Raw genomic sequence first — 27,893 nt, forward strand, 5'->3', positions numbered from 1 at the left:
CAAAAGACGGCCTTAAGAACACATAGTGTGTCACAGAAGTATCCTCTTCCACCCCTAAAGTAGAGTCCTCTGCCCCCCACACACAGTAGTGTCCTTTGCCCCCCCTTAGAGTAGTGTCCTTTGCCCCCCCTCAGAGTAGTGTCCTCTGCCTCCCTCCTCACACTAGTGTCCTCTGCCCCTCAAAGCAGTGTTCTCTGTAATAGCTCTACAACCTTGTGCAATGTACACACTTGTGCTACACTAGTGTGGGGTTCAAGGGGTTAAAGCAGGAGGAGGTGATACAATGCCTCCTCACCACCTATGTAAGAGTGATCTGAATGTGGGTTGCTCTTCAGAGAGCAAAGCTACTGTGAATGAGTCCTAAGGGTTAAATATTGAGCAAGCCGAGGGAGGAAAGGGACAGAACACACAGACCTCATGCATTATTTTCTCCCTGTCAGAGAATCTCTGTAAGAAACAGGATTTCTGCAGGTAGAAAGAAATGCCTGTAGTCTGTGTTCTGTCCCTCTGATGCTGAGGATTTTTAACAGCAGCCTAGTGTCAGAATAAATACACGAATAACTTGGAAGATAATGTTTTTCTCTGTTCCTGTTCCCCTCGTATTCCATTGCCTGCACTAAAACAACAAATCTATCACTGTCCATGTTACTGCAGGAGCTGTTTTGTCCCCCTCCCTGAAGCAAACAGAGAACACAAAACTTACGTGGGAGTTAGAGAAGCTGGGGAATAACTTTGGCTACTTCCTCCTCTGGCACTGCCCGAAGTCAAAAGGTGGTGGGAGGGGAGGTTGGAGGAGTTGCAGCATAGACACAGCCTGATCGGCTAAGCAGCAACAAATTCCACAGATTCCCTCCCTATGCTGGCCAAGGCACTGGGATGACATTATCCACTATCTAGCAATGCATCTAATTGCTGTGTATGTCTTCCGACATCTACAGGTTGGAGAAACCCTGTTTGGTGAACACACAGAGGCAGGCTGGGTGATGGGGGCAGCTCTGCTATCAGGAGCCGGGTCTGCCTGCAGTCATCATGACAAGCAGGCGACCTGGACTCCAAATTGTGAATATCTTCCCTGGAGCGGCTGCTAATGGAGGTGATTATGAGAATTTTTGGGAGCACCTGCCCACTCTGGCCTTTCATTCTTAAAATAAAATTTTAAGTTAAATTTGGGTACAGCGTTGCATCACTGTGCAATAACCAGTTAAAGTAGCGCAGTGCCAAATAGCAAAAAATAGTTACGTGTATGTACAATGTAGCTATTAACCTTAATTTATCCATAAAATATCACGTTTCAATACATAGAAAAAAAACTGTTATCCTGTCAGAAATCCAGTGAGCTGATTACTTCCTGTACCGAGCAGACTATGCTGCACCAAAATTCTCAAAGCTCTGTCTGAGTTCTCTCTGTAGACCATAGAAAAACTCTGTGTTAGGGTGATTAGCAAAGGGAAAGGTGTTCTGTAGTCCTCACACACTTTCTATCCTAGCATGACAATGCTGCTCCTCTATAGATACAGAACTGTGAGTATTGTCAACCTAGCAAAAGAAGTGTGTTATTGGTAAGATATCCAGAATAAAATAATGAAGAAAAAATCCTGAAAAATGAAAACTGATGTGGCCTCCACATCTAAGGGCTGGTAGGTTGCAATATAGTACATTTTTGTTCTTGGGTTTAGATACGCTTTAAAGCAGAACTAAACTCAATAACAATTGTTAGTGGGTATAGTTTAATTGCAGAGGTGACTTTACCTGTCTCCTCTGCCACACAACTCTTTCCTTTCCTAAATTGTTTTAATTAATTGTACGCTGACTGCTGCACATGCACAGTGCAGAGTACAATCCTGGCATCTCAAAGATGCCAGGAGTAAGAACTGGGTGCAGGATGATGTAACTGCCGTGGCTGAAAAAATATGATGTCTTAGCTGGAAGAAAACTGTGAGGAAGATAGCAGTGGTGATGTCAGAGCAAGGAGGGGTAGTGCGGGTCTTGCATTGGAGGAAGAAAGCTCATTAGTGGGAAAGGCTTCCATAATATGTGCATACTTCCACATTATGGCAGGAGCTGTGGGAACATGATACAGATTCAGTTCCACTATAAAGCTCCACTCTAGGTAAAAAATATTTATTCACTAAACCTCCTTCCCACCCTGAGATTGCTGGTCCCCTCTGATGATTTTGTCTTTTTCTGGCTTCTCAGAGGATCCACCTATGGACATCCAGTAGGCATATTGACAGTGACATGGACACCTGAAAGAGGACCAGGAAGTACAGAAAAGAGAAGAAGGCTTGGGCTACAGTGTCAAATGACCAGCCATTAAGGCATGTCAAAATAGGATTTTGGATAGGATTTTTTTTCTTTACAGTGATTGATAGAGGGGGTGGGGGTGGGGGGGAGCGTTGAGACCAGTTCCAGAGTGGAGATTTAAAGCATAACTTCAGCCAAAACATTTATTCAATTTTAACTAGACCGGGGAAGGGTTAGAACCTTTGTTAGGTTTTGTTAGGATGCAAATTAGGATGTGTTAGAACGTCTGTAAATGTTTTTACATCTGTCCATGCCTTCCTAGCTTATTGATGCTCTTCCCGCCCCGCCATTCCTTGTTTAAGAATTACTGGGACAGGAAGTGAAGAAAAACTCCCCCAGTAGGGTTACATACAGGCATCAACCCTCAACAGTAGTTTCAACTATTGCCCACATATTTAACAGGTTTAAAAATGGCTGGAGTTAGATTTTAATATAATGTATACATTGTAAAGTACAGTTCTTTTTTTCGGCCATCTATCTGAAAAAGAGCAGTTTTACAGTTGCATTATGTGTCCACCAGGAAAGCACACATTAGATAACATTATTAAGATGAGTTTAGCTGACATCTGTTCCTAGTTTGCCTGGGTAATATAAGAATGCCATATACAAAAACAGCCTCCTGTGATCCGTTTGCAATTGAAGGGTTTCAACATCTTTAAAGAGGTTCTTAATGGTCTGTGAAGGGTTTCCAAGATGAATTTCTTACTGATGTCTACATACCTTTGTGATTTTAATCAGGAGAACACCCTGGTGCATTTGTCAAGGTTAAATGGTGCATACATTTAGACATTCACACTTTGGGGGAAGCAAAATAGGCAGCGCATTCACATTTTACTTAGATAGTTATCATAGGAAAAGTCATTAACGACAGCAAGAAAGACACACTGTTGACAGAACTGTAAAACTAGGGAATATTAATCAATTTTCTGTAAATGGAAGATGAAGTTTGTATAACAAAAACACTTTGAAACAAGTTACTAGATGGTCATTAAGCTCGAATAATAGTTTTTTTTTTACTTGTTTTTCACTCGCCTGTTTATGGACCTTTGTGGCACTATGTTATAACTAAAGGCAAGTTTAGATTTGGATAGAGCGCAGAGGGATTCGAATGCTTGTCAGTCTTTTTGCTGCCTTCGCTCGCGTTAAGGAGATTCACTCTCTCTATTTGTCCTGTTTATAATTATCATTGAAAGTGAAACTAAAAGAAAATCCTGTATAATATATATAGTAATAGGGGGACACTAGTTCTGGTGACCTAGGGGTCCCCAAGTATTTCCCTTAATTTCCCTTAATTTGCAGGGATTTCCTCTCACTGCCTGTTTGGCTATGGGACAAATCTGACAGGAGTTATCCCTTACTCTATCCAAAATACTAATAAAAAAATGTTGCCTTCTACTTTAATTACATAAACCATGCAAAATGATGCATATACACTTTATATTGTAGAATCAGTGGTCCTTGTTTTTAAAGTGTGCTATGACAATTTTGATTATTTTACTTGCAGCAAAGAGGATTGTTCATAGAACAAAAATAAGGAACCAGTAAGTAGTTAAAAAGTTAATCTAAAACCAAAGCTTTTTTTAACGCCTTTGCGTCAAAGGGTAAAACAAATCTCAATGCCTAAGCCCAATTTTGCAACTTTGACATGGTTAGTAAAACTGTACATATCATCAACTACTTTGTGCATCCAGGAGGATTATACCTTGCTTTTTCAGGACAATTGGGCTTCCATTTGGCGGTAAAGGATAATGAATATCTCCTAATTTTTTTTATTATCAAAGGAAAACTGGTCCAAAATAGTAAAAAAAAAAAATATATATATATATATAAAAGTAAATATTAAAAAAAAAAAAAAAAAAAAATATATATATATATATATATATATATATATATATATATATATATATTTTTTTTTTTTTAATTTAGCTGTATATTTCTTGCTACTACCATAACCTACCACCAAAGAACAAAATAAATATTCCTGTTCCTCGCAGCGATACCAGATATGTGTATGTTAGTTGTTGTTTGTACCCGTAGTACAGCCCAGAACTAATAGTGCGCATTTTGACTTTTTTATTCTACCTAAAACACACTGAAACTAACTGACCCTGATACTAATTAAAAAAAAATTCCTGTCTAAAAAATACTGGCCCTGACCTTTAACCCTGACCTTGACCCAAACACTAACTCTGGCACTGACCTAGATCAAACCTTGATCTAGGTTATTTTTAAAAAATGTTTTAATTCAATTTTTTAAAATTATTATTAACATTAATTAAACATGTATGTTTTTGTAGAGATACTGTAGTTAATCCCTGTATTGTTAAAGTGAACATTGGTTAAAAAAGACAATTTCCTGACAAAAAAACAGCTGCCTACAAATCGCCACTACCATGACTGCTGCATATCTGGGTAAAAACCTAAGAGTTTGTGTTTCAACATTTAGACTGTGATATAAATGCATTTGAAAACAGAAATAATAAAACAATATCCAAATGTTTGGACATCCCAATGAGCACTTATGCTTCTAATTTCATAAGTGGAAGCTGCATCAAAACAACCAGAAGCTACTGGGAAACATTGCCCTTTAAAAGAGAAGTATGTTTTCTTTTTTTTGCTAATCATACTTACCTCGGTGGATGGAGCATCAGACCGATGCTGCAGCTGTCCCCTGGCGTCTCTGCACTGAGAACTGAGCCACCGAGCACCGCCGATGGCTCGGTTCTCACTCCTCCCCGAATAGAGCGATGCTGTTAGTCAGCATCGCTCCTGGTGTGCTTCTCCACGCTCATTGGAGCGATGAGCTGTGGAGTGGCTCGCTGAAACGCTGAGACTGCCATCAATCAAGGCAGCTGGCGGATCCAGACTTGGGAAGCTGGCAGATCCAGACTTGGGAAGTCGGGATGACGCGCTGCCTTGACTGATGGCAGTGACATCAGCAGAGAGCGGTCTTCAGACCAGATCTTTTGGCTAATGTTCAGATTAGAATGCCACTGTCATATCTAGGTTTCCCTCAGTGGAGATGGCGGCGGCGGCAGCACCCGATAGCTGATTGAAAAATCAGCTCGGGTGAAGACACTGGTGGATCCCTGGACAGATAAGTGTCCTAATATTAAAAGTCAGCATCTACAGTATTAGTTCTATTTTTTTTTTTCTGCAGGAGCCTGAAGATCTTCTTTAAAGAGAATATATGTAACTATATTAGAGAATTAATTCTCCATCACATTTCAGCAGAATAGTCATCCCAAACACAAAGCTAACATTAGAACCAGAAAGGTGAGTGGCTCAGTCAAAGTTGTGATTTCAGTCAAACTAGGAGTCTATTTAAAACTAAGCTGGTCAAAGCATCCAAATAGGCAGAATGACTAGGTCCAAATAGGCCAAAATAACTTCTCAAAATACTTAAAGCTGTTGAAAGGTATTATTGAATACTCCTGCATGCAAAAGTTAGCTTTTACTTGCCCTGTACATTTTGAACCTAAAATAATAAAAAATTAAAAGCATTATTTTATATTTAAGATTTTAGTGAGGGAGTTGGTCACTTACGTAACCCTCTGTATCTATCTGTATATCAAACATTTCTTTTTTTTAGGGACTAGGGAGATGTTGTTACTTTTTCCCCCATGAGTTCTATTGCCCCCGGATGTGCCTCCTCAGCTCCTGTCCTGGTGGTTGGGGCGGCCAGTGCTCCCTGTTACTACGTCCATGACTGCATACTCAATTGTAAGTGTTGACAGGTGGATTTTCCAATCCCCTTTCTTTTCATTTGCGATCAAGTTTAACCAAATATTACTTCTTACCTTTAGATCAATCACGTGCTTGCTCCTGATGAGCGGCGCCAAGCCGCGAAACGCGCTGAGCTACCAGATGCCGTGTATCTTAGCATATCAGCTTCGATATTACATACCCACCAAATAGATTTTTTATTTATATCCCTTACGCTTAAGAGGATCAGGAAGGTCATAGGTCATGCAGTTGCTATTTTTGTATGAATTGTTTATCTTACTTTTATCATTGTTGGTTTCTGTATTTAACCCCGGTATGCATTCATAACCATGTAATTATAACAGTTACCACTGTTGTAGAAACTGACATTGTAAATAATATGTATTTCTATGTATATGGATTAAATGTTTGTAACCATGTTCTTACAGATAAATTAAAATTTTAAATAGAAACCTTTGTATTCTTCTTTAACCCGTGCTTCATTTAAAGTCCTGACCAATTCCCCCCTTTTTTTCTCTTTTTTGCTTATATTTAAAATTTTAGTGAGGGAGTTGGTCACTTACGTAACCCTCTGTATCTATCCGTATATCAATCATTTCTTTTTTTTAGGGTCTAGGGAGATGTTGTTACTTTTTCAGTTGTGTTAAAGTGACCCTGTCTTAAAAAAAAAAAAATACCACCACTCTGTAAAAAAAATGGATTTCATGCTTGCCTTTCTGGCAGATTAATCCATTCTTCCCTTTCCCCCAGTCTTGGCTGTGTTGGGTATCTGATCCCCCTGTAGTTGCTGTGATTCCTTCTGCTTGCCGATTTGCCACTACTGTGTCCTGTAGTAAAGTAATGGCTGGCAGGGGAAAACACAGCTCTCAGTGGGGGACTAGGTATCCAATAAACCTAGAAGGGTCTGATACCAGCGGTCTCTTAGCTCTTCAAGAAAAGATTGGAGACACCTGCTGGAAAAGTATTACATCTCTTCTTCAGGATGACTGCTTTAATTCACCTATTGTAGCAACTGGGTTGATTTAAAAAGAAAGAAATACGTATAAAAATGTATTTAATACTTATCCTTTTTATATTATTGGTATTTTAAAATACATTTAAAATGTTGTCTTTTTTTGTAATGCGCGCAGCTTCACAGTATGCTCTTATTTGTAGAATTCCTAAATGTATTCCTACCTGCAAATATTAACCTAATAATTATCCTGTAGAGATGACAAATTACAATGTATTCATATACAATATTTCATATTTACCTGGCTTAAAAAAATGTGTTTTTTTTTTCGTCTTTTAAAAACCCATAATAAATAGTAATAAAAATAATATGTACAACACTGCTATACAAGCCCTCTAAAGAAGTAACAGTTTTGTAAATACATATAAAAATATATTTACCTTAAGGTTAAGCATAAAATAAATGTATCATTTTCCAGTACTGCAATGTGTACCATTTCTCTACAAGTAGATATAAAACATCCCATGGAAAAGACTGCAACACAGCAAAACAAGTTTAGTAAGAACATGCCACAAAGACAGCTCTGAAGAACGTTTTGTAACAGAACTTTTCCTGGCAATTTACAGGCAAGTTTAAACATTTTCTCTAAGTGCATTTTAATATACAGCAATTTTAAAGGAAAACAAGCCCTAAGTCTTTGTGGCGCAAACCTACCTTTTAATGATGTGGTTTTAAGGGGAAAAAAAATCAGGAGCACAAAAAGTTTGTTGTTCTTTAACGTAAAGCGTTATTTAGGAGGAATTTAGAAGGATCATTGTATCAGAGATTTACAATATTTAATGCTCCTGCACATTAAAAAAGCCATTGGCTAATTATAAATTGTAAATAGTATTTTAATGAATGTTTAAAATAAAATATGTTTTTAAATCCCTTATTGGTATCACATAGTTCATGTTTGCTTTAGATAAGTAAATTGATGTATAAGCCAGGGTTACAGGGATTGTGTTGATGTAGTTAGGTAAGATAATGTTGTAACTTACTTGAAGCATTGGTGTAGCTTGAGTTTTTTGAGTTTACTATGCACCTGTAGTATTTTCTTTTAAAGTGAGATGCTTGTGCAATTTCTGTAAAAGATAATCAAACATTTCCTTGATTTACAAATATTTGCATGCTTGCTATATTATTTTAAGATGATATTTTACAAATAAATCTAAAAGTGTGCCCTTTAGTGGTCTTCTGTATCAGACATTGCAAGCAGCATCCTTAACAAGCCACCCAGGAGTCTGGCTATGCTTGACCACTTGTCTACCAGGGCATTTTTTTTATTTTTTTGCACACATGTTAAAATCTGATTTTTTCTAGTAATTACTGTAATTACCCCTCAAAAAGTATATATTTATGAATTGAGACCATAGAGAATAATGGTGGCGGTTGCAATTTTTATGTTGCACAATATTTTTGCAGTTTTTTATCAAATACATATTTTCAGGAAAAAATACACTAAAATCTATTTTTGGACAAACAAACACAATATTATACCAAATTTTTGGTAAAATATGAAAGATGGGGTTGCGGTAAGTAAATAGATCCCAAACATGTTAAGTCTTAAATTTTTACTTGCCCTTTGGAATCGCAAAAATCTATGGTACCCACAATTCTCTTTGGAGAATTGCTTTCGGCCAAATACCACTTTAAAAGCCTTTACAGTTCATTTGTTTATAGATAACAATAAACTATGACCCTAGAATTATTGCTCTATCACTGACATTCTCAACAATATCTACAACAATATTACAGGATGTCTCCAACTTACAAGCCAACCTCAATGCACTGTTTAATTGGCTGACTATGTGGCAGATGAGGTTTAATGTAGATAAGTGTAAAGTTATGCACTTGAGGGGCTAAGAAACTGCACGCATCATACATACTAGGGGGAGAACAACTGGGGGAATCCATAGTGGAGAAGGATCTGGGGGATTTGGTAGATCATAAGCTTAATAATAGCATGCAATGCCAAGCCGTTGTTTCCAAAGCAAGCAAAAATCCTTTCTTGTATTAAGGTATGGACGCCAGAGAGAGAGACATCATTTTGCCCCGGTACAAATCATTAGTAAGACCTCATCTGGAATATGCAGTTTTGCGCACCAGTTCACAAAAAGGATATTGGGGAACAGGAAAAAGTGCATAGAAGGGCAACCAAACTGATAAGAGGCATGGAGGAGCTCAGCTATAAGGAAAGATTAGAGGAACTCAATGTATTCTCTCTTGAAAAGATGAGATTAAGGGGGAATATGATCAAAATGTACAAATACAAATTGGTGTTGAGTTAATCACCTTAAGGTCATCATAGAGGACAAGAGGGCACTCTTTACGCCTAGAGGAAAAGAGATTTAATCTCCAAATATGGAAAGGTTTCTTCACAGTAAGAGCTGTGAAAATGTGGAATAGACTTCCTCCAGAGGTGGTTCTGGCCAGCTCAGTAGATTGCTTAAAGAAAGGCCTGGATTATTTCCTAAATGTAAATGGGTACTGAGATTTATAAGTAAAGTTAATCCAGGGAATATCGGATTACCTCCCGGGGGATCAGGAAGGAATTTTTTCCCTTGCTGTAGCAAATTGGATCATGCTTTGCTGGGTTTTTTCGCCTTCCTCTGGATCAACTGTGGGTATAGGATTTTGTATATGGGATTGTATGATATATATAAATATATATACATATATTTTTTTTTATTGGTTGAACTAGATGGACTTGTGTCTTTTTTCAACCTAACTATGTAACTATGTAACTAACACATATGTGGTACAATTGATGTTACATACACATGATCGCCCTAAGCTGCACTTTACTTATAGGGTGTGTGTGGGGGAGTGGGGGTGGGGGGGGATTGACAGGGGTGCTTTAAATGTTTTTAAATTATTTTTATTTTATCTAAATTTTTTTACACCTTTTTTTTCCTTTATTGCCATCACATAGGGGGTTTGTTAGTCCCCTATGTGATTGCATGAGCAGGTGACAGGTCCTTTTTATAGAGACATTGGGGTCTATTAGATTATGTCTCACCTGCATCCTCAGCTACACTACACTAGCTGTAGAATCCTTCTCTGTCGTTGTGGATTTTTTTAAAGGCTTGTTAGGCCTTTATTGGCCATGAGGGTCTGGTGAGTTTCCACTTTTACCCCACATTGTGCTGAACATTGTTTGGAATAGAAGAGGAGTCCTTTTACCATTTTTGAGCATCGGGATGCTAAGTACCCAATGATAGACATTACATGGACTTTATGTTACCTTTGATTTAAAGTTATTTCTTTGACTAGCAAAATTCAGGTTTTACAACAAATACATGTGTAACATCAATGTGCACAGGATCAGGAAATGAAATACATGCCAAATGAATGAACAATAAAGATTAAATGTGTCAATAAAAAGGTTAAAGAGTCAAGAACAAGTCCAAGGGAAGTAGAAACTAAAAACCAAATGCTCTCCTTTCTTATTTTCCCTAAATATGTTAACAGAGAGAGAAAAAGAAAAGAAAACAAAAGAAAAAAAAATCGAAAGGGAAAAGGGGAATGTAGGTAAGAAGTAAGGGACAGGAAATTAATGAGCAACCAGAATGTCAATTGTCCTAAATGAATTACTAGTTTCTATTAATGCTTTTCCTTGTCTGAGTACTTAAATGCATTCCAATGGAACCGTGTTTTGTTGTAATTTTGATGTAGGTTGTGTGAGGAGAGGACTAGGTCTTCCATGCCATTAATATTTTCAACTATGGATAACCATAGCGACAGAATAGGTGGATGTGGGTTTTTTCCACTTTAAGGAAATACAAGACTTAATGGCATTGATCAAATGTCACAGGACCGATTTTTCATAATTTTTAATTGATATTTCTGAGTTATGGAGAAGAAAATGAGAGGTCCTCGGGAGGACATAATCTGTAAATGTTTGGGAAATCCTCCCTACCTCTTTCCAGAATTGCGTTTGTTTCGGCAAGACCAAAATAAATGTAAGAGGTCCCCCCTGTCCTCCTAGCACCTCCAGCTAGACATGTGCAGAACGAAAAAATTTGATTCTTTAAGTTACTGATTTCATTTTGTTTATTTGTTTTCATCCAGATTCCAATTTTTTCCGATGGATTTGAAGTATTAGAATTAAATTAGAATTGAAAATATCAAATCTATTCAAATTCATTGTGAAGAATAGCTGGTTGTTAAGGAGTGGGGCAGCCTACCGACAGTCACTTCCTTAACCACTTCAATATCACTTTTACCCCCTTCTTGCCCAGGCCAATGTTTAGCTTTCAGCGCTGTCACACTTTGAATAACAATTGCGCGGTCATACAACACTGTGCCCAAACTACATTTTTATTATTTTGCTCACACACATAGAGCTTTCTTTTGGTGGTATTTAACCACTTCAGCCCCGGAAGGATTTACCCCCTTCCTGACCAGAGCACTTTTTACAATTTGGCACTGTGTCGCTTTAACTGCTAATTGCGCGGTCATGCAATGCTGTACCCAAACGAAATTTGCGTCCTTTTCTTCCCACAAATAGAGCTTTCTTTTGATGGTATTTGATCACCTCTGCCGTTTTTTAAATTTTTTGTGCTATAAACGGAAAAAGACCGAAAATTTTGAAAAAAAATTATATTTTCTACTTTTTGTTATAAATAAAATCCAATAAACTCAATTTTAGTCATACATTTAGGCCAAAATGTATTCGGCCACATGTCTTTGGTTAAAAAAATGTCAATAAGCGTATATTTATTGGTTTGCGCAAAAGTTATAGCGTCTACAAACTAGGGTACATTTTCTGGAATTTACACAGCTTTTAGTTTATGACTGCCTATGTCATTTCTTGAGGTACTAAAATGGCAGGGCAGTACAACCCCCCCCCAAATGACCCCATTTTGGAAAGTAGACACCCCAAGGAAATTGCTGAGAGGCATTTTGAGCCCATTGAATATTTATTTTTTTTGTCCCAAGTGATTGAATAATGACAAAAAAAAAAAAAAAATTACAAAAAGTTGTCACTAAATGATATATTGCTCACACAGGCCATGGGCATATGTGGAATTGCACCCCAAAATAAATTCAGCTGCTTCTCCTGAGTATGGGGATACCACATGTGTGGGACTTTTTGGGAGCCTAGCGGCGTACGGGGCCCTGAAAACCAATCACTGCCTTCAGGATTTCTAAGGGCGTAAATTTTTGATTTCACTCCTCACTACCTATTACAGTTTTGAAGGCCATAAAATGCCCAGATGGCACAAAACCCCCCCAAATGACCCCATTTTGGAAAGTAGACACCCCAAGCTATTTGCCGAGAGGCATGTTGAGTCCATGGAATATTTTATTTTTTGACACAAGTTGCGGGAAAGTGACCATTTTTTTTTTTTTTTAGCACAAAGTTGTCACTAAATGATATATTGCTCACACAGGCCATGGGCATATGTGGAATTGCACCCCAAAATACATTTAGCTGCTTCTCCTGAGTATGGGGATACCACATGTGTGGGACTTTTTGGGAGCCTAACCGCGTACGGGGCCCTGAAAACCAAGCACTGCCTTCAGGATTTCTAAGGGCATACATTTTTGATTTCACTCCTCACTACCTATCACAGTTTTGAAGGCCATAAAATGCCAAGATGGCACAAAACCCCCCCAAATGACCCCATTTTGGAAAGTAGACACCCCAAGCTATTTGCTGAGAGGCATGTTGAGTCCATGGAATATTTTATTTTTTGACACAAGTTGCAGGAAAGTGACAAATTTTTTTTTTTTTTTTTTTGCACAAAGTTGTCACTAAATGATATATTGCTCACACAGGCCATGTGCATATGTGGAATTGCACCCCAAAATACATTCTGCTGATTCTCCTGAGTACGGGGATACCACATGTGTGGGACTTTTTGGGAGCCTAGCCGCGTACGGGGTCCCAAAAACCAAGCACCGCCTTCAGGATTTCTAAGGGCGTAAAGTTGTGATTTCACTCCTCACTACCTACCACAGTTTTGAAGGCCATAAAATGCCCAGATGGCACAAACCCCCCCCAAATGACCCCATTTTGGAAAGTAGACACCCCAAGCTATTTGCTGAGAGGCATGTTGAGTCCATGGAATATTTTATATTTTGACACAAGTTGCGGAAAAGTGACCATTTTTTTTTTTATGTGACCCATGGCATGTTTGAGCGATATATCATTTAGTAACAACTTTGTGCAAAAAAAAAAATTTGTCTTTTTGCCGCAACTTGTGTCACAATATAAAATATTCCATGGACTCGACATGCCTCTCAGCAAATAGCTTGGGGTGTCTACTTTCCAAAATGGGGTCATTTGGGGGGGTTTTGAACTGTCCTGGCATTTTATGCACAACATTTAGAAGCTTATGTCACACATCACCCACTCTTCTAACCACTTGAAGACAAAGCCCTTTCTGACACTTTTTGTTTACATGAAAAAATAATTTTTTTTTTGCAATAAAATTACTTTGAACCCCCAAACATTATATATTTTTTAAAAGCAAATGCCCTACAGATTAAAATGGTGGGTGTTTCATTTTTTTTTTTCACACAGTATTTACACGGATACATGGATAACAAACATGACATGCTTTAAAATTGCGCACAAACATGCAGTGGCGACAAACTAAATACATTTTTAAAAGCCTTTAAAAGCCTTTACAGGTTACCACTTTAGATTTACAGAGGAGGTCTACTGCTAAAATTACTGCCCTCGATCTGACCTTCACGGTGATACCTCACATGCATGATGCAATTGCTGTTTACATTTGATGCCAGAAGGACGCTTGCGTTCGCCTTTGCGTGAAAGCAGGGGGGGACAGGGGTGCTTTTTTTTTTTTTTTTTTATTATTTTTTTGATTTTTTATCTTATTTTTAAACTGTTCCTTTTATTTTTATTTTTTTTTAATCATTTTTATTGTTATCTCAGGGAATGTAAATATCCCCTATGATAGCAATAGGTAGTGACAGGTACTCTTTTTTGAAAAAATTGGGGTCTATTAGACCCTAGATCTCTCCTCTGCCCTCAAAGCATCTGACCACACCAAGATCCGTGTGATAAAATGCTTTCCCAATTTCCCAATGGCGCTGTTTACATCTGGCGAAATCTAAGTCATGAAATGCTCGTAGCTTCCGGTTTCTTAGGCCATAGAGATGTTTGGAGCCATTCTGGTCTCTGATCAGCTCTATGGTCAGCTGGCTGAATCACCGGCTGCATTCTCAGGTTCCCTGTTGGGACAGGAGAGCCAGAGAAAAACATGGAAGACGGTGGGGGGGGGGGGCATTCCCTCCCACTGCTTGTAAAAGCACTCTAGAGGCTAATTAGCTGCTAAGATTGCTTTTACATGAAAGCCGACCGCTGGCTGAAAAGAATGATACCAAGATGATACCTAAACCTGCAGGCATCATTCTGGTATAACCACTCAAAGTCCAGCAACATACCAGTACGTTGCTGGTCCTTGTTGGGCATATATTGTAAACTTTTTTTTCATGCAGCCTGTGGGCTGAACGAAAAAAAGATATTGATCGGTGGGTATGCCCACCATTAGAATACCTCCCTTCATCCACCCACTTCTAATGATGGGCATACAAGTTAGGAGCAAATCGCTCCTCTGCCCACTGCTGCCCCCACGCTTCAGCATATATGCTGAAGTATGTAACTGTGGTGGTGAAATCACCTCCGACAGCGCTGGAGTCACGGCTTAATATATCGTGGGAGCAAACGCTGTTGCTGTCAAGATAAATAAATCCGCGCTGTAACTGAATGGCGTACCTGCTAAGCAAATGATGGTTAACAAAAAAACAAAGTAACATTACAGTATAACAGTAATACTTACCATACCTGCAAAGCAAATACAAAAAAAACATAGTAAAAAATAAAACATTTAATGCAACCTGTGCCTACCTAAAATATATATATGCCGAAGCATGGGGGCATCCTCCTGCAAAAGGCAGGAGCAAATTGCTCCTCCACCCACTGCTGCCCCCACGCTTCGGCATATATGCTGAAGTATGTAACTGTGGTGGTGAAATCACCTCCGACAGCGCTGGAGTCACGGCTTCATGTATCGTGGGAGCAAACGATGTTGCTGTCAAGATAAATAAATCCGCGCTGTAACTGAATGGCGTACCTGCTAAGCAAATGACGGTTAACAAAAAAACAAAGTAACATTACAGTATAACAGTAATACTTACCATACCTGCAAAGCAAATACAAAAAAAAACATAGTAAAAAATAAAACATTTAACGCAACCTGTGCCTACCTAAAATATATATATGCCGAAGCATGGGGGCATCCTCCCGCAAAAGGCAGGAGCAAATTGCTCCTCCACCCACTGCTGCCCCCACGCTTCGGCATATATGCTGAAGTATGTAACTGTGGTGGTGAAATCACCTCCAACAGCGCTGGAGTCACGGCTTTATGTATCGTGGGAGCAAACGATGTTGCTGTCAAGATAAATAAATCCGCTCTGCAGCTGAATGGCGTACCTGAAAACAAAAAAGTGGTTAACAATAAAAAAGCAAAGTATAAAAAAATTGCATACCTATAAAGCAAACATGATAAAAACATAACAATAAAACATTGCAGTATAGAATGCAGAACAATAGAGAGAGAGTAGAGAGAGAACAATAAAACAACAACTATTTTTGGTTTTTATTTTTTTTTGTATTTTTATTTTTTTATTTCTATTTTTTTTTTTTTTACACTTTTTTTAGTAACTTTAACTTTTTTAACTGGTACCAGGTTTGGGTCTCTCAAAATGCGATGGCATCTTGGGAGACCCTGTGAAAGTGTGTCCTAGTCTGTGCAGTGCTGTACCCTACGCTAATACTCAACTAGTGTATGGTAGCATTCAAAACATTCACCAATGCATAGACCAGGATTGTCAAGACAGGAGGGACAACAATACCGGGTGTCACGCCTAAATCCGCGCTTGCTGCAGACACGACATCTTTTTTGGGGGGCTCGTTGGGTAGGGGTACTCTGGAGGACATAAGGAAAATGCCTCTCATGCAGCCGGCTTACTGCATTTGGTTGGGGAAGGTGAGGTGGAGCACCGTCTGGAAACAGAAGGGCTCTGATGATCTCTTCCTGGAATTTAAGGAAGGATCCAGTCCGTCCTGAAGCTCTGTATAGCACATGAGCATTCAGCAAAGCCAATTGAAATAAATAAACACTTAGAAACTTTTTTGTACCAGCGTCTGGCCTTATGGGCAACTAGGTACAGCGCCAACAACTGGTCGTTGAGGTCCACCCCTCCCATATTTTGGTTATATTCGTGGACACAGAGGGGTTTCTCCACAACACCAGTCACCGTAGTAATTTGGGTCGTTGTGTCTGCATGAAGGGAGGTAAGAACGAAAACATTCTTATTGTCCCTCCACTTCATAGCGAGCAAATTATTACACTGCAAGCAGGCTCTCTCCCCCAGCCTAAGACGGGAATCTACAAGCCGCTGGGGAAAGCCCCGGCGATTAGGTCGCACGGTGCCACATACTCTAATCTGTTGATCAAAAAGGTGACTAAAAAGTGGCACGCTTGTGTAATAATTGTCCACGTACAAGTGGTACCCCTTTCCGAATAAGGGTGACACCAAGTCCCACACTATCTTGCCAGCGCTTCCTATGTAGTCAGGGCAGTTTGTCGGCTGTACGTGACTATCTTTGCCCTCGTAAACCATAAATCTACATGTATAGCCTGTGGCCCTGTCACAGAGCTTATACATCTTGACCCCGTATCTGGCACGCTTGCTGGGAAGGTACTGTTTGAATGACAAGCGGCCAGAAAATGTAATCAGGGACTCATCAATGCAGACAACTTGATGGGGAGTAAACAAGTCTGCAAAACGCTGGTTAAAGTGGTTTACGAGGGGCCGAATTTTGTAGAGCCGATCGTATCCAGGGTCTCCACGAGGACGACAGAGTTCATTGTCGTTGAAGTGCATGAACCGCAAAATCTGCCCATATCATGCCCTGGTCATGGAGGCAGAGAACACGGGCATATGGTGAATTGGGTCAGTGGACCAATATGACCGCAACTCACTCTTTTTAGTTATGCCCATGAGGAGGGAAAGGCCCAGAAAGGTCTTAAATTCGGAAACCGTAATTGGTCTCCAATCTCTGGCAAGGGAGGACTGGGGAATAGTGGCGATGTGTTGACCAGCGTACAAATTGCTTTGGTCCACAATAGATCTATAGAGATCTTCAGTGAAAAACAGCGAATAAAAATCCAGTGGCGTAAAGTCAACTGTTTCCACCTGAATTCCGGGTTGGCCAGTGAAAGGGGGAAGTACGGGTGCTGCAGAAGTGGTGGGTTCCCAATTCGGATTGGCGAATGCAGCAGGAAGGGCACTATGGGTACGACGGGCCTGTGTTCGTCTTCTTGGTGGCAGCGGGACACTACTTGTGCTTGCCACCTCGCCAGCTTGAATTGCACTTATGGGACTCGCCACGTCACCAAGTGTTACTGCAGTGCTGGATGTACGACCAGGGTGTACTAGGCCGCTGGTGCTTGCCAGTTCACCAGAAGGAATAGCGGCACTAGTACGTCTCTGCTCCATACGAGAACCCTGCGGTTCTTGCACTTCAAGGACAGAAGAAGTTTGGGGTCTGGTACGCCTGACCTTAGAAGGGACCACAACTCCGTCGTCAGAGCTATCTGTCATGGAGCCGCTGTCCTCTACAGGATCGTATTCTGAGCCTGAATCTGACAGATGAGTGACTTCCTCTTCACTATCTGTCATGCTCAGAAACGTGTAGGCCTCTTCACTAGTGTACCTTCGATTTGCCATTTTGGGCTCTAAATTTAGGGGTACACTAGTGAGACTCACAGGCAAAAAAGCTCCTGACTGTTAGCGACTGATTCAAAACGCTACCAAAAAACTGTTAGCGATCGCAGGGCTCAGGCCTGACTCTGCGAACGCTGCAGTTATGTGTGCTTAGTGTTTTGTAAGTGTCAGTGATCGATCGATACTGCACTTGGGTGGGCTGGGCTGGGCTGGGCCGAGGAGCAAAACGCAGGTGCTAGCAGGTATCTGGGCTGATCCCGCTAACACTGCGTTTATGGGAACCCTAAACTGCTGGGGAGTATAGATCTGATCGGATCAGATATCGATCTGTTCAGATACTATAGCACTAAGGGAAGTGTATGCTGAGTGCGTGGGTTTTAGCGGTACTGGCACTAACCTGACGCTGCCTGGGGCGACGCAGACCTTATCTGATCCTAAAAACGTAACTTATATCACCGCCGGGCAATTAGGGGGTTAAACCTTTAGAAGGTAATAAACGGCGGGTGCCTTAAAACTGTAATAAACTATAATAAACTATAAAAAACAAACTAACTAACCAGCGTCACCCGTAACACTTATACGGTGATCGCTGGTGAAAGGGTTAACTAGGGGGCAATCAGGGGGTTAAAACCTTTAGTAGGTAGTATATGGGGGTCCCTGTCGCTATAAAACACTGACAGTGAACCTATATACTTACCTCCCTAACTAGCGTCACCTGTGTCACTAATACAGCGATCAGAAAAAGGATCGCTTAGCGACACTGGCGACGGGGGGTGATCAAGGGGTTAACTTTTATTAGGGGGGGTTAGGGGGGTACCCTGGACCTAAAGGGGGGTACCCCAGACCTAAAGGGGGCTAACCTAACTGCCCTAACACTTATAACTGTCACAAACTGACGCCAATGCAAAAAAAAAAAACTGCTATTGGTGTCAGTGTGACAGGAGGTACAGGGGGGTGATCGGGGGGTGATCGGGGGGTGAAGGGGGGTGAAAAGTGTGCCTGGCGTGTTCTACTGACAGTGTAGTGTTGGTGCACTTACTTGGATGTCTTCTCTCCTCGGCGCCGGATCAAAAAGACCGGCTCGAGGAGGGATGACATCACTTCCTGTGCCTCTGTTTACATCACAGAGACACAGGAAGGATTTTCATTCATTCATTCATTCGGGAGCGATCGGGAGGGGGTGGCCAACAATGGATGGCCTCCCCCTCACCTCTCATCGCCCGCGAACTCGAGCCGACCGCCTCTGGCACCGGGGGGGGTCAGATCGGACCCCCCACCTGTGGGAGGCAGATCACGTATGGGTACGTGATTCTGCCTGCCCGTGCCATTCTGCTGACGTATATCAGCGTGAGGCGGTCGGTAAGTGGTTAATTACCACCAGGTTTTTTATTTTTAGTTTCTGTTAAAAAAAATTGTAAATAATTTTTCTTTATAAATTTATGCCAAAATGTTTTCTGATTCATTTCTTTGGTGAAAATAACCCAAATCAGTGTACATTATTTAGTCTGTAGGAAGTTTATACAGTATACAAACTATGGTACATACTGTATCTGAAAATTGAAAATTGGTCAGTCCTGATGTACTGATGGCCTATCAAATTTCTTGAATTTCGTGAAGCCCAAAAATGTCAGGATATCCCCCAAATTACCTCTTTTTGGGATGTAGACAGTCCAAGGTATTTAGTAAGAGGAATGGCGAGTTTTTTATAATCTGTCATAATCTTTTGGAAAATGAAGAAATAATGTTTTTTTTTTTTTTTACATGTCACATACACGTCACCAGTGCAGCACAGCGTCATCATATAACTGGTGTGGTGGTGATCAGGGACACTGACTGGTGACAGTACGAAATATAATAATTGAATAATTTAAAAATGTTATTATATAATTTTTTTTTTTGTTTACAATTTTTTTTAACACACTTTCTAGAGAAATATGTAGTAACATTGTACTACTGGGGAAGTGATCAGTATTATTTTTTTTTACACATTATGTTTGCTAATAGCAATGAATTTCATTGCTATGCTGATAAAAATGATTCTGTTGGCTTGTAATTTTAACATAAAAATTGTATAATTTTCAACATAAAAATACATGTTAATTAATTTACTTTGATATTTTAGGTACCTTACTTAATTTTCATTAGTTCTTAAAACACACCTTTTACATTTACGAAAATAATGTATAATATTGAGTAATCTAGACAAAACTTTTAAGGTACGTGCATTTCCATATTCTATTTGAGTCACATTAACTTAAAAAAATTATCTTTTTAAATCTGCTAAAATCGTGAGCTCTCAATATAAACATCCCAGATGGGGTCCTAAATTCTATACAGTAATCCTTATCCTTTAAATGGTGTACACAGGAGCTACCGTATCTTGGGGTTAAATTGACCTCTGACATTGCTACACTATTTCAGGCAAACTATACTCCTTTATACGACACTACAGTATGTGACCTGCAGACCTGGCAAACCCATGATCTTTCCTGGATGAGTAGAATAGCGGCCATCAAGATGACTGTTCTCCCTCATATGCTATATTATTTTAGATCTCTTCCAATACTAGTTACTTCTGTTTTCTTCTGGCAGTTACAGTCCCTGATATATAAATGTGTCTGGAATAAGGGTGGTTGCCAGGTGGCCCGCTCTACCCTATACCAGTCCAAATGGTGAGGTGGGCTGGGAGTTCCACATTTCTTGCGATACTATAGGGTGGCACAACCGGTCCAATTATACCAAATTTTTGCTGAAGGATACAGACACGACTGGGTCCAATTAGAGGCGCAAGCAAGTCCGACCATTCCGTTGGATCTTCTAATGTGGCTCCCTGCGAAGAAGCGTTGAGCGGTATTGAGCCCATCTTTACGTCTGTGGGACACAGCATGCAAGTTACACCCCTTAAAATCCCCTCATCTGCCAGTAGCCCCACTTTATTAATAACCCTCACTTCCTACCAGGCCAACAGATCACCCAATCCATGTGGTGGATCAACAAGAGTCTTGCTCACTTTATAGATAATATGGGGATAAGACGACCTAAATATTTTAAGGAAACCTTACAATTGCCCCCACAGAGACTTATTGCCTGTACCAAATTATCCATTTCATGAGAACCTTGTTGAAAGACCAGGTGGATATAACCACTAGGACCCTTTTTGAAATACGAGGTATACGAGGACCTGAAGGGTTAACAGAGTTATATACTCTGTTCAGTAATCAGGGTAACAAACCTTCCTACCAAACAGGTTGAGAATTGGACCTAGGGGAAATAGTGGAAGAGGAGGTGTGGACAAAATGGTCAACCATGGCGCACAAAGGCATACTCAACACTTCATTAGTAGAGGCAAACTATAAGGTGCTAGCGCGTTGGTACCTTGTCCCTACAAGGCTAACAAAACTATTTGCTTTTGGGGGTGCGGACAGGAAGGAGATATGTATCATGTCTGGTGGTCTTTCCCGAAGGTCCAACATTTTTGGATCAGAATAGTCAACCTGATCTAATCAGTGACAGGACAAAATATACCTAGAGACGCCAAAACTGGGGTTGTTTACTGACCTGTCGGAGGAGATCCCCAGACATCTATGATCTCTCATATTTTTCACTCTCCTAGCAGCTAAAATAACTATAGCAAGTGCATGGAAATCGCTGGTAATCAACTTTACCTTAGTGAAACACAAGGTGTCCTGGATTATGATCAATGAAAAACTGGCCAGTATAAGACAAGATAAGCAAGCAAGAAGGTGTGGAATCCCTGGATTGCTTTTCTCCAAGCTCCCTGAATGCTGGGTTATTTGTGGTGAGAGGCCGGGTTCAGGGGGACCCATCCCACCCTGTTCTACTCTATCTAATTGTTGACTTCTTCTTTTACCCCCTTTTTTTTTCTCTTTCTTCGTTCCCTCACTTTTTTAAACGTTGGTTCGGTTATACCATAATGATGGAGGGAGGGGGGAATATATGGTTTTGTAGGATGCTATCGGGGGACATGGAAGTCTCTGTAGCCAAAATATAACCTTTCTTACTATGTTTTGTTAATATATATTTGATAAGAGCCATATATTTGATAAGGGCTAAACGATTTTCGTCTAGTCGGTATAGTTGTCGTCCAAAAATACAATACAAATACATTACAACACATGACATCACTTCCGATTTTTTTGTCTGTCGTACGAGAATTTTTGTGACTTTATTAGCTTTATTCAATTTCTACTTGCGACTATTTAAGCGAGAACGGTCGTACGATCGGTCGTACAATATTCGGAACGTGTGTACGAGGCATTAGACTCTGAGACCTCCTGTCTCTTTCTCCAGGAGCTGTCTCCTACTGAGACCCTCCCAACCTTCTAGGCCAGACTTCCTGTCTGCCGGGTGGAGCTGTCTCTAAGTCTGGGATATTTTAAAGAGTTTGACGTCTTTTGGAACTTTGAAAGCCTGCACAAGGCAGTTCCCATACGTTTGAGGCCCATCAGGACAAAAGAGCGCCACCAGTGACACACATTTTTCCAAGTCACTACAAAGCCATGCAATGCCATTAAAAGGTAAGAGTGAACATTGAACAAATTATCGTTCACATGCTTTAAATGTTGCTTAACATATCATCCAAAATGTTTATTTTATCTGCAAATTAATATATTTATAATAAATGGCCATACATCCGTTGTATAAACCTATTGAGAGAACTCACTTGTGCGCATGCAAAGTTTGCGCTTACTGAACGCAACCAAGATGCAGGGTGAGGGACAACCAACTGTTAATCTTAAAAACTATTTTTTGCCACAAAAATGAATGTTTCAGCCGGTTCAGTTATTGAGATATTGGAATTCAGATTATGTAACATCAAGCCCCGCCCACTTTGCACCCAATGTTATTAAAATTTAAAAACAAAGATAGCATTCGTTTGCACTGCATCTGTGCTGATTTGTGCTGCAAAATTGAAGGTATGTGCTGGTTTGGCTTCAGAGATATTGCGCATTATAGTTGATGAAACCTGTCATGAGAGGGTTTACCCGTTGGTGGCGCTATCGGTCTCTTGGATCGCAGTACCAGTGTCCACCAGCGGGTGTCTTCCAACACCTAGGACCTGTAGTAAGAGGAATCTCCTGCTGGTGGCACTGTTGCATCCTTGGGCCGTAGTACCGGTGTTCACCAGCGGGTGCACTCCGGCAGTGTGGAGCAAACAGCACCCACTGCGCTCAGCTGTAACATGAGGCAATTACTACAGCCTTATAAATACCCAGCAAGCCCTCACATGCTTGCCTTGGTATCTCTCTCCCTGCATTCTGACCTTGCTGCCTGTTATTTTGACCTTGAGCCTGCATCTGCCCTGACCTGATCCTATCCCTATCCCAAGCCCTTCCTGGTCCTGTCCCTTCTGTTCCCTGGTTGCCTTCTATCCCTGCCCTGCATCCCATCCGTCCTTACCTTCTGCTGATCTCCCGATGTATGACCTTGGCCTGGCTTCTGTTTACGGTTCCGGTATCTCACATTTTATTGTACGTACTATTTGTTGTTTGTGGGTCTTGTGGTTGGTTGGGCACTGTTATATTCACTTACCTGTCACTTTTGTAAATAAACACCATTTTTATTCACTTATATACGTTTCTGGCTTCTTCTGTGCAGTCCACACAGTCTGGTTTACTAATTCCCTGACAAAACCTCTCCCACTTTGCACCACGTTATTACTTTTTAAAAACAATTATACAATTTGCTTTTGCTGCGTTTGTGCTGATTTGTAGCACAAAAACAAACTTTCTGATTGTTCGTTTTTTGAGATATTAGACATTCAATGTTAGATTATGTAACCTAAAGTCTCGCCCACTTTGCACTATGTTATTACATTTCAAAAACAAATCTACCATATTTATGCTGCATTGGCAGGAAAAACAAGTATATTGGTATAGTGTATTTTTTTCATTTAGCACTCTCATTTTGTATTAGAATGATTATGGGACTCATTTATGCTTTTAGCCTGAGCTACCCTGAAAACCTAAAATATACCTTTGAAGTTTTTCAGAAGATCTTTTTGGAGCTAGATGTGGTGAATCTATCTTCAAAAGTTCACACTTTAACCGCTTGCCGACCAGCCACCGTCATTATACTGCGGCAGGTTGACTCCCATGCGCAAACCGCCATAGTTGTAGGTCGGTCTTTGCACAGGATATAGCATGCCATGGGAGCGGAGGCAGAATGGGGATCTGCCTATGTAAACAAAGCGATTCCCCGTTCTGCCAGATGACATGTCAGAGATCTTCTGTTCCCAGTGATTGGGAACAGCTATCTCTGTCATGTCCCTGGTAGCCCATCCCCTCTACAGTTAGAATACACCCAAGGAACACACTTAACCCCTTGATTGCCCCCTAATGGTAATCCTTTCCCTGCCAGTGTCATTTATACATTGATCAGTGCATTTCTAAAGCACTGATCAATGTAATAATGTCACTGGTCCCCAAAAAGTGTCATTTGGGGTCAGATTTTTCTGTCTAAAAATTGCAGATCGCCACCATTACCAGTAAAACCAATATCCCTAAATCTCTCCCATAGTTTGCAGACACGATAATGTTTGCAGGGACCAATTAATACACGCCTATTGCGATTTTTTTTTTTTTTAACAAAAATATGTAGAAGAATATATATTGGCCTAAACTGATGAATACATTTGTTTTTTTTATTATTTTTTTTTAGGATATGTATTATAGCAGAAAGTAAAAAAAAAATATTTTCAAAATTGTCGTTTTTTTTGTTTATAGCACAAAAAAATAAAAACCGCAGAGGTGATCAAATACCACCAAATGAAAGCTCTATTTGTGGGGAAAAAAGGACGTCAATTTTGTTTGGGTACAGCGTCGCAGGACCACGCAATTGTCAGTTAAAGTGATGCAGTGCCGTATCGCAAAAAATGGCCTGGTCATTAAGGGGGCAAATCCTTCAAGGGCTGAAGTGATTAAAGTGCCAATTACTTTCCTAAAAGGCATAAAAAAGTTAATACATTCAGTATTCTATGTTCTTTACAAATACTGTATACTGTATATACATGTGTGTGTGTGTTTCAGTTTGATTTGTTATCTGTGAAAGAGGCATTTTTTTTCTTTTTATTTCTTTTTAAATGTTTATATTTGATGCTGTTTTAATAATATTACATTTGAAACACTTTATAAATAATAACTGTTAATTTGTTTTGAATTTGTTTCATGAGACTATTCCTTTTTAAAAAAAAAACCCATAATATTGTATTATTTGTACATAAGTTACAAGTTAACATCATTTAAAAGGAAGTAACTAAGTAACTAAGTGGATTAATTAATAGGGCAGCACAGTGCTGTAGCAGTTAGCACTTTTGCCTAACAGCCAAAGGGTCACTGGTTCAAATCCCAACCATGACACTACCTGCCTGCAGTTTGCATGTTCTACCCTGTATAAAGCACTCTGTAAATTGACAATGCTATATAAGTACTTGAAATAAATAAGTTAATGTATGTGTTCCTAACTTAAACTTTTCTATAAACTGGAAAAGTTGAGTTGGCTTTACTTGAACCTATGGTCTACAAACTGGAAAAAAATAGTTGGCTTTACTTAAACCTATGGTCTATAAACTGGAAAAATTGAGTTGGCTTTACTTGAACCTATGGTCTATAAACTAGAAAAATGTATTTGGCTTTACTTAAACCTATGGTCTATAAACTGGAAAAATTGAGTTGGCTTTACTTAAAACTAAAGTTCCAGACAAGTTAAGGTATGTACTCCTAACTTAAAACACTATGGTCTATAAACTTAAAAAAAAATTGAGTTGGCTTTACTTAAAACAACAAAGTGGAAAACAAAAATAAGTTTAGTTCACAGTACTGAAAATAGTTGCCCCAGCACAATATTTTTTACAGTGTATATGTAAGTTATACAGGACATAAGTTGTTATAGTGCCATCTTGTGGGCAATTGAAAAGGTACAATACTTTTATGTTTCATGATTAAGAGAAGTGACATGGAAGTGATTAATTGTTTACTTCTGAACTTTAACTGTGACCTACCCACAATGCTCCTGGACAAGAGAAGAACTGAACTTCATTGTGGGAGGATATAAAAGGGCTGGGAGCAGCCATCTTAGGTCTCTTGTTCCTGAGACGCGTGGCCTGTCAGCAGGACTCTGTGGGTGTGTGTGTCCCACAGGGTTGCGGCCTACCTTGTGAGGGAGCGGAGCGGCAGCAGGGATCCTGCCATCATATCACAGTGTGCTGAAGCAGCAGAAGTGATGGTTCAGGAGATCCGTGGAGGAGGTAACCGAGGACTCCTGGTCATTACTGAATGGAGCAGTGTAACGGTGTGGTGGTGGCTCCGTACGGACTGAGAACTGTTGAAACAGAGGCATCCATCTGACCGGATCTTGTGTGGTGAGAGGGTTAACACCCAGAAGTTTGTTTAAATACTACACACACTTAGAACTGTTACAGAGTGTCACTGGGACTGATAGTCCTACGGAACAAGTTAAGTTGGAGAACATTACATCTGCATAGACTTCAGTATTCAAGAATTGATATTAGATGTTTACCTCCTTCGTATAAGAACACTTAACCAGTCTTCTGGATTATAACTGCTTTAGTATATTACCTTACACTGCGCAACACCCAAGAGGAACCCCTTTTGTGGATTACAATTACAAATTCATAAGCTAGCAAAGACTGAAGACGTCAAGACTATCTCTTTTACTTCAGGGCCCTGCACTTAGTTACAGAGGATAGTGACTTTACAGTTTAGAGCAGGGGGAGCTCCCTGGTATAAATATAGATATATACATTTACTTAAGTATATTTGTGCATGTTACTCAGACTGTTATAACTGTTTACTATACTGTGGCACTATGTTGGTGTGATACTGTAGTTATTGTAATAACCTTTTATATAAATATACTATTTACTCAAAGAAAGAAATTATTTTTGGTTATTACTGAATTTTGTGTGCAGTGTTGTTATTTCTCCTGCAGGTGGAGCTACAGACACCCAGGTAGAGGTAAATATAAACTTAAGTGTATATTGTGGGTTAAAGTCAATACTCATATCATTACAACACTGCATTACAGTTGTGTCAAGGGGATTGAACAATTTAAGAGGGGTAAAGAGACAAGAGGACAGGCCCGCTTTAAACCAGCAGCTCCACCGAGAGTTATTGCTACATAAGCATTTTACTGAATGAAATCGATTCATTCAGTTTGATTTGTTGTGATTAGCTGTGATTTTTACATAGCACAGATGGGCTGTGATTGGCCTAGTCTGTACCATGTGACCACTGTGACCAATCACAGCTAGCAACACAATTATACACAATGAATGGCTTGGTTACAGCAGTCACATGGTACAGGTAGCGTGCTGGTACAGTGATTAGTCATCGGCTGTGTCCTACGCATATGGCGTCTGACCAGATCGACGAGAGGCTGGCCCTCATTCACCCATAGTCTGGGCAGCAATGGGTAAAGGACCAATGACTCATCAGCTGTCAGTGGGATTTCCTGCTGACAGCAGAATGTAAACAAATTAGTGCTGGCATTCATTTTTTTAAAATAACAATGTGGGGGTCCCCCAATCCATACTAAGCCCTTCAGGTCTGGTATGGATTTTAAGGGGAACCCCATGCCAACATTTTTTAACAAAAGGAATGGGGTCCCCCCCAAAATCCATACCAGACCCTTATCTGAGTATGCAGCCTGACAGGTCAGGAAAGGGTGGGATGAGCGAGCGTCCCCTTCCTCCTAAACCATACCAGCCCCCCTGCCCAAAAGCACCTTGTCTCAATGTTGATGGGGACAAGGGCCTCTTCCCCACAAACCTGGGTGGTGGTTGCAGGGTCTTATTTATTGTCGATGGGAACCAGAGATGTCAGAAGCTGGGAGGCAAGCATGGAGTGCAGAGCTTTTCTTTTTTTTTTTTATGGATCAGTGGCAGCATTCATTGTTAAAGATGCTGGATTTACTTTGGGGGACACTGTTTTTTTTAAGGACTTGTCAAAAACTGTCTTCATATTTTTTTTAAATTTTTGACACTTTTTTTGGTGCATGAGTAGGGGTACAATGTACCTCATACTCATTCACAAAGGGGGGTTTCTGTAATCTGGGGCTCCCC

Source organism: Aquarana catesbeiana, linkage group LG07 (genome assembly GCF_042186555.1).
Source record: "Aquarana catesbeiana isolate 2022-GZ linkage group LG07, ASM4218655v1, whole genome shotgun sequence".
NCBI classification, from domain to species: Eukaryota; Metazoa; Chordata; class Amphibia; order Anura; family Ranidae; genus Aquarana; species Aquarana catesbeiana.